We start from the raw sequence: 8612 nt of genomic DNA, 5'->3' as shown, positions 1-8612 counted from the left end.
ATTAACAAGAAGAAAGGAAGAGAGATGAGCAGCATAAGCCACTGAAAGGCTGTGTGAATTTATTTGACTTGAGTTTTTGTTAAACTTTTTGAAAAAAAAAGATTCATTTCTATTCATAGGGCTGCATCTGGTGGGCAGAGCCGGAGGTTATTGACCGTTCAGAACAGGGTGCAAGGGTCACCTGTGGGCTCAGTTTTGAGCAAAAGGCATTTGCAGGTTATCAGTTTCCATGAGACTTTGGGGCTATGTCTGGAACATCAGGGGCCAGCAAACTAAGGATTTTCTAAAGGTCATCTTTCAAATTGAGGAGAAATATTCAAAGGTATTTTTGTCTGTTAAATTTTAAAGTAACTTTTCAAAACTAAGGGCTTCTGAAAGACAAACAGAGAGAGAGGGGGCGGGGCACATGTTGGGCATGACCAGAACCACCCAGAATTACCAGGGCTCTCACATGGTATTTTCCAAAGTCTTTGACACCCTCAGAGGGGTTCCCAGGTTGACTTTGGGTTTGGGGTTATTGCTTTGCCTGTGTTTGACCTTTCTCACATGTCACTGAACTGTGCTTAGTCTGGCCTTTGGGACATTGACCTACAAGCAAATAGATAATACTCTCAAGCTTGAATTCTGTTCAGAGCTTTAGTACAATGAAAACTCAAGCTGGAAAAGACTGTGAAGCTCTTTGACTTTCCACAGTGGAGTCCACTGTTTCTTCTGGCCACATCAAGTTCATATTCATAGGTAAGTGACTTATTCTTGTCTACAGCATCTGAAGACCCTGTTCTTCAAGTCCATTCCCTTTAAGGGTTACCTTGTGGGTTATAACAACGCTAAAGGCATGGATAGAACAATGCCTTTATGATTTCACATTTCATATAATACAGATGACTCTTGGTTGCTCTCATAACAATGCTATTTTATGTATCGATTCTCTTAAGAAGTATGTGTGTGTGTGTGTGCGTGTGCGTGTGTGTTACAAATGGGTGCATAGATCAAATAACCTGCCAACAGGAAAAATGCCAATGAGCTTCTTTTTTAACATAACTTTATGAAAACACAATTCTGTTTTTAATGATAATCATGAAGTCTCAAGCTTCATCACGGTAATTTTTTGAAAAATATAAATTTTATCATACTCTTTGCTTGCCTAAAAGCCTCTATTAGCTTTTATAGACCTTGGGTTGAGATGCCAAGTTCCAGTGTTAAGGATCATGAGGTCCAGAGGAATCAACCAACTGCATCCCCCGGAGCTGTCCCATCTGCTTTCACCAGACCTACTGACACCTGCTGTGCTGTCTCAGACCTGGGTGTTTGCAGGTGCTCTCCCCTGCCTGGGACACTCTTCCTCCTCTTCTCCTCTTGGCTCCCTTGACCTTATCCTCCGGGAATCACGCTACATGTGCTCACTCCAGAGTCCCCCTCAACTCTCTAGACAATTCAATCCCACTGTTCCAGGGGCCAGGAGATATCTGTGTGTCCCCTTTACCCTCAGCCATCATACCTGTGCTTTCCTATATGTCATGTGTCTTCCCTGCCACACTATAAGCTCCATTAAGGTAGGGATGGTTGGAAGATTATTCCAGGTAATATTTAAGTTGAGTCAATCACACCCTCGAGGGGTTTTCTCTGGGCTTCTGGGCTTCCAGCTGTCCTGAACTGACCTTGCAGTAAAGGAATGGGAAGACTCAAAATACAGGATTCTTTTCTTTTTAATTTTTTTCCAAGTAGGCATTTTTACAATTTGTTCTTTTTAGATATACAGGAGAGTAGCATGTATTTTGACATAATATATATATACATGGAGCATAACTTATTCTAATTAGGATCCCATTCTTGTGGTTTCACATGATGTGGAGTTACACTCGTCATTTATTCATATATGAACATAGGAAAGATATGCCCAATTCATTCTACTGTCTTTTCAATTCTCCATCCCCACTTCCTTTCATTCACCTTTGTCTAATCCAATGAACTTCGATTCTTCCCTCCCTGACTCCCTTATTTTGTGTTAGAATCTACATATCAGAGAGAACATTTAGCCTTTGATTCTTTGGATTGGCTTATTTTGCTTAGCATGATAGTCTACAACTCAATTCTTTTACCTGTGAATGCCATACTTTTATTCTTCTTTAAGGCTGAGTAATATTCAATTTTTTATACATACCACATTTTCTATATCCATTCATCTGTTGAAGTATACCTAGGTTGGTTCTATAGTTTAGCTATTATGAATTGAGCTGCTATAAACATTGATGTAGCTACATCACTGTAGTATACTGATTTTAAGTCCTTTGGGTATAAACTGAGGAGTGGGATAGCTGGGTCAAATGGTGGGTCCATTCCAAGTTTTCTGAGGAATCTCCATACTGCTTTCCAGAGTGGTTGCACCAATTTGCAGTCCTACCGGCAATGTATGATTGTACTTTTTTTTCCTACATCTTTGCCAACATATATTGTCATTTGTATTCTTAATAATTGCCATTCTGACTGGAGTGAGATGGAATCTCAATGAAGTTTTAATTTGTGTTTCTCTGATTGCTGGAGATGTTGAACATTTTTTCCCTATATTTGTTGACCATTCCTATTTCTTCTTCTGTGAAGTGCCTGCTCAGTTCTTTTGCCCATTTATTGATTGGGTTATTTGATTTTTTGGTTCTAAGTTTTTTGAATTCTTTATATGTCCTGGAGATTAATGCTTTATCTGAGCAAACGATTTTCTCCCCTTCTGCAGGATCTTTCTTTGCATTCTTGATTATTTCCTTTGATGTGAAGAAGCTTTTTAGTTGGATACCATCCCATTTATTGATTCTCAATTTTACTTCCTGTGCTTTAAGAGTCTTGTTGAGGAAGTTCATTCCTAAGCTGACATGAGTTGGGCCTACATTTTCTTCTATTAGAAGAATTTCCTACTTGGAACTCCTAGATTCCCTGAAGTTTACTGGAAGACAGATTTTTCTGAAAGACCCTGAAAATTTCTAATCTTCCCAAGATTAGACCTGGTCTAATGCCTAGGTCCTTGATCCACTTTGAGTTTTGCACAGGGCGAGAGACAGGGGTTCAATTTCATTCAGCTATATGTGGATTTCCAGTTTTCCCAGCGCCTTTTGTTGAAGAGGCTATCTTTTCTCGAATGTTTATGGCGCCTTTGTCTAGTATGAGATAATCATACTTATGTGGGTTTGTCTTACAGGAGTATTTTCTATAAAATTTTTAGATAGTAAATATTTTATGCATTGGGGAGAGGGAGGGTCATACAGTTTCTGTCACAGCTATTCAGTAGCTGTAGCATGAAAGCCACCAAAGACAAGATGAAAATGCATGTGCATGATAACTGTATTCTAATAACACTGTAATAAAAAAGAGAGGCAGTGGGCTGAATGCCTTCACTGTAGTATTATCCTTTAAACTGGAAGGTCTTCAATTCCCCAGAGACCTTTTCTCAGTCCTCACTTTCTGGCTCCCTCTCTCCCTTCCACTTCTCCTGCAATACCAAGAGCCAATGGCATGGCTAGTGGTGACACTAGACTTTGGTGACATTCAGCCCATTTATTCTGTTGTTCCAGGCTGGCCCTTTCAGCAAGTCACACTAGCAGCCTTGGTCATAGTAAGCTACACTTAGGAATATGGTGGGCACTGACATTTCTACTCCGTGGATCTTTGCTTTGCACCTGGAATGACACCTGGAATGTGCCTCCTCCAACTTTGATAGCCCCACCTCTCCTATGGTACTGTTCACTCGGACCCTTTCTGGAGGCTGTCAATGTCCCAAGATGTCTCAGATGACACATTCATATGCTGGTCTCTGTCCCTGCTCTCTTCTTCCGGGCAGTAATCTTGCAGAAGTCTGTTGCTAATGCTCTAAGCTACAAAAATCTTTGATCTGTCCACCAGTAGTGGCCAGGAGACTGTCCTCCAATGTGTATTTCTATGTTGATAAGATTATTTTATCAAGAGAAAACTTCAACCCTAGTAGATAGATAAACAGGAGCACATGTGTTGGACAGCTTCTAGACCACATGTCCTTTAGCAGAGAGGGACCTGGTGTTGGTGTAGGCAATAAAAAATTCTTGGGGGATTCCACCGCTAGGTAGTCAAAGTCTGCCAACCAGTGTTTAGAAATCTCAGTTTCCTATTTGGGACTCCTAGATTCACTGAAGTTTACTGGAAGACAGATTTTTCTGAAAGACCCTGAAAATTTCTAATCTTCCCAAGAGATTTGGGTAAGATGTTATTTAGGTTGGGGAAGGTTAAAATAATTTAATATGTAAAAATACAGGTGGAAAAGAAATCATATTAAATCTTATTTTCAGTTCTGAATTGTTTCATTATTGGTTACAGTAAAAATTTATTATTATAGATTATTAAACTGGGTGCAGTGGCATACACCTGTAATCTCAGTGGCTTGGGAGGCTGAGGCAGGAAGATTATTGCAAATTTGAGGCCAGCCTCAGCAATTTAGTGAGGTCCTAAGCAATTTAGCAAGACCCTGTCTTGCTAAAAATTGAAAAGGGCTAGGGATGTAGCTCAGTGGGTAACACACCCAACCTCAGTGCCAATATATATATATATTTAAAAAAATAAATAAGAGGTTCTCATTATATCTTCCTGTGAAGGATGTGACCCAGAACAAATTGTGAGCCTAGGTGCTAATAAAATTATAAATATTAGTTAAAGAGAGTAAAATTAGGTGACATTGCAATTGCTTGCATTGCTAAAGAAAAATAAAACACCATGTCACTCTTAAATCATAGGAGGAGACTTCTCCCAAGGCCCTGCAAAAAAGTCTGCTGATCCCTGAAAACTAGATTTGTACTATGTTTCCAGGGTTTCAGAGACTAGCAGAGATATTCTCCAGCATCTGCTACTTAAGTTTCTCAGGATCTCTCTAAGGAAAAGGAAATTAGCCAGTAGGTGAAAACATGGTCTAATTATATATCAGGGTGCATTCTACATTTGTAATGATACAAGGCAACTTATCGAATATCCAATTCCAAAAGCATCACCTTTTCTGGAAGACATCACAAGCAAGGCCTTTGTTCATCCTTTCTAGTAAGTTTGGTTTTGCATTGTATTTTCCAAAATTTAGGATTATAAAATTCCCAGTGTCTTCGCAGGCAAGAAATTAGCATTTTCAGTATAATGGCCTTAAAACTCATCCTTGCCATTGTTGAACCACCAGGGTTAAGGGCACTAACTTCCATTTCTGACTGAGCTAGTGATACATGCCTCCAGTCCTGGAGAACACACATCTTTTGAAGTCCAGCTCCTTGGTGTGTCAAATGGGAACAGAATTACAAAGTTTAGAGGGATGCTGAAAGAGAAAACAAAGAGAAGAATGGCCCCTGGGATTTTGTAGCTGGCCTTGTGCTCACAGCCAAGCCAAGTGAGTCTCCTCTTAGACATAAGCAATCTCTTAGCATACCAGCCTGAAGAAGTTCCTCTGAGCCCAGGATAAAATAAGACAACCCAAGAGGCCAGTTCATAATCATGTCTAAGCACAGACAAAATCAAAGCCACAGAATACCCAGCATGAATCACTGCTATTTCTTTACCCAATCATGAAATCATTCAACTTTTTTACAGCACCTAATCTAGAGCAAACTCTCAGTTCCTTGGACACTTCCTCATATGGCCTCCTACAAGCCCAAGTCCTAAAATAGATTTGTTCTAATTTCCCTCTTACAGGAGACTAAAAGCGCCCTATGGTCTGCCCCACGTTCTCCCTCTTCACAATGAGCTGAGTCATAAATCAACTTGTTTAACCAAAGCTGTGTCCCTGGTGGCCTTTGGCTGAAGGGCTTTCCATGAGTGTTCATCTTTGACAATGTTATTTTTTAAATACTAAAATAGATGATCACAAAAATCATTTGTAAGGATGGGCAGAAAACAGCACACTGTAAGCAAGTAAAACCTGTTGTGTGGAATTGCTGAGGGGATAGAGAGGGAAAGTGGAGGGGAGGTTGGTGGCTCAGCTTCTCACTGGGCTTCTGTTTGCAGCAGCTGACCCCAAAGGACTGGGTGGCGGAGGGTGCCAGGCTCTGTGTCTCCAAGCATGAGGGGCAAAGAAGCTCCATCTGCCTGTTTTCTTCTTGTGAGCCAATGAATAGGCACAGTTTCGTTTCATTTTCACACAAATCCTGGGAAGGTGGGTTTTACCACTCTCCAACTTGAAAGGTGGAGAATTCAGATCTGGAGAGAAGTTCGAAAACATTCCCAACAACAGAGAAAAACAACATGCAGCATCAGGATCAGTGAGGCTCCAAAGTTCATGGGCAAGTCATGACACCATTAATCTCCAAATACTGCAAAATATTTGCACACCTGTGGGAAGCAACATTTTAAAATGGAAGGCTAAGCTAGGAAAAAGCAATCGGAGACTGAATAATAATAATAAAAAAAAGTGTCTTGTTTTAAAATTAGGAAATGCAGTATTACAACTATGGTCAAATGTTGCTTTGGTATCGTCTCATAATTCAAGAGTTTCTTTGCTTTTAAAAAAGTCAGTTAAAATTTCATAAACAATATAACCAGTAACACTTTTAGTCTGTGAATATAGTATTGCTATACTGAACATATTGTATTGCTGAATAAAAGAATTATGAATTTTGTTCTTTTAGTGTTTGTTGAATGCCTTAATTGATATTTCTTACTCTGCTTTTTAGTTTTTTATGTCACATTGATAGTACATATCCTTGCAATGCTGTAATGAGAAGGGTACTTCTGCGTCTTCCTCTCCAAAATACATAACGCCATTTACTATTGAGAGAAACATCAGACAAATCCGATGGTCCATTCTACAGAATAAATGCTCAGTACTCATCAAAACTTTCAAGGTCATTGAAAATGGGAAATTGTCACAACCACGAGTTACTTAAGGAGATATGATGAGTTAGGTAATGGGGAAAATTTGGTGTTCTAAATTTGGTGTCCTAGATGGGATCCGGAAACAGAAAAAGGAAGTAGGTGAAAATTCAGAGAATTTGAATAAATATGCACTTAGTCAATAACAATGTATTGGCATTGATTCATTCCAAGTACACCACACTCATAATGTAAGAAGTTAATACCTAGGTGTGGCATATACATGGGAACTCTGGACTATCTTCACAATTTTTCCATAAATCTCAAAGCGCTTTGATTTTTTTAAATTAAAAGAGTATTATCATGCAATCCATCAACAATATATGAAAAAATGTTCAACATCTCTAACAGTTAGAGAAATGCAAATCAGAACTACACTAAGATTTCACTTCACTCCAGTCAGAATGGTAATTTTCAAGAATACAAGCAGCAATAAATTTTGGTGAGGATGTGGGGAAAAAGGTACACTCATACATTGCTGGTAGCACTACAAATTGGTGCAACTACTATGGAAAGCAGTATGGAGATTCCTAAAAAAACTTGGAATGGAACCATGATTTGACCCAAATCATCCCACTACTCGGTTTATGCCCAAAGGACTTAAAATCAGCATACTGCTGTGATGCAGCTACATCAATGTTTATAGCAGCTCAATTCACAATAGCTAAACTATGGAACCAACCTAGATGCCTTTCAACAGATGAATGGATAAAGAAAATGTGGTATATATAAATAATGGAATATTACTCAGCCTTAAAGAAGAATAGAATTAGGGCATTTGCAGGTAAATGAATGGAAATGGAGAATATTATGCTAAGCAAAATAAGTCAATCCACCAAACCAAAAATCAAATATTTTCTCTGATATGAGGATGCTAATTCACAATAAGGATTGAGTGAAGAATAGAGGTATTTTGGAATAGACAGAGAGGAGTGAATGGAAGGGAAGGGGCATGGGGGTAGAAATAATATTAGAATGAATCAGACATTATTACCCTATAGGCATATATGATTACATGACCTATGTAACTACATCACGTACAACCAGATGAATGAAAACTTATATTCCATTTATGTATGATGTGTCAAAATACATTCTACTGTCCTGTATAACTAATTAGAACAAATTAAAAAATTTTAAAAAGAGTATTATTAGGGTTTGTAAAATAAATTATTTTTTTGTTGTGAAATATTTTAAAACCATGGAGAAAAATTTAGTAATAAACATAGTTACCTCCTTCAATTTTATCATATTTTAACATTATGCTATACTTGCTGGAACTCTTTTCTTTTAAAAGATATTAAAATATTCAGATTCAGCTCAGGGTCCCTCTGAAATCTTCCCTAACATTATTCCTTTTCTTTTCCTCAGATGTGACCACCGTTATTAGTTGAGTGCTTATCATTTTTTAGGCAGGTATTTATATTTCTAGTGCATATTCATAAACATTATAAATACTGATTTGCAGGTAAATTTTTTTCATGTAAATGTGATTGTACTCTATTACTTTGAAACTTTCCATTTGTTTAAATTTGTGCATGTCAAGACTTATTCATGCTAATTTGCTGATTTTTAACAGCTAGGTAGTATTCCATGGCATGTATATTCCGCAAGTTATTGTTTCATTCTCTTGTATATTTATATTTTCTTCAAGTTTTTTTTTGTTCTAAGTAACATTGTAACATATATATATATATATATATATATATATATATATATATATATATATATATATAACATATATATATATAACA

At 37.8% G+C, this 8612-nt stretch overlaps 1 protein-coding gene across 3 annotated transcripts in view; it reads left to right on the top strand.

The window, feature by feature from the left end:
- Positions 1-201: 201 nt before the first annotated feature.
- The window catches only part of Abcb11 (ATP binding cassette subfamily B member 11), a 92456-nt gene continuing 84045 nt past the window's right edge, over positions 202-8612 (top strand). For 2 of the 3 annotated variants that reach the window (XM_048812429.1, XM_015479284.2), the window contains exons 1-2: positions 202-322; positions 568-738. The gene's annotated coding sequence lies outside the window, so the exon portion shown is untranslated. Of the gene's footprint in view, positions 323-558; positions 739-8612 lie in introns of those variants that run through there. The other variant, XM_048812428.1, reaches the window with a different exon arrangement.

Source organism: Marmota marmota, unplaced genomic scaffold, assembly GCF_001458135.2.
Source record: "Marmota marmota marmota unplaced genomic scaffold, marMar, whole genome shotgun sequence".
NCBI lineage: Eukaryota > Metazoa > Chordata > Mammalia > Rodentia > Sciuridae > Marmota > Marmota marmota.
Note: the sequence above shows the minus strand (reverse complement) of the source record. Positions and strands in the feature narration are given on the sequence as shown.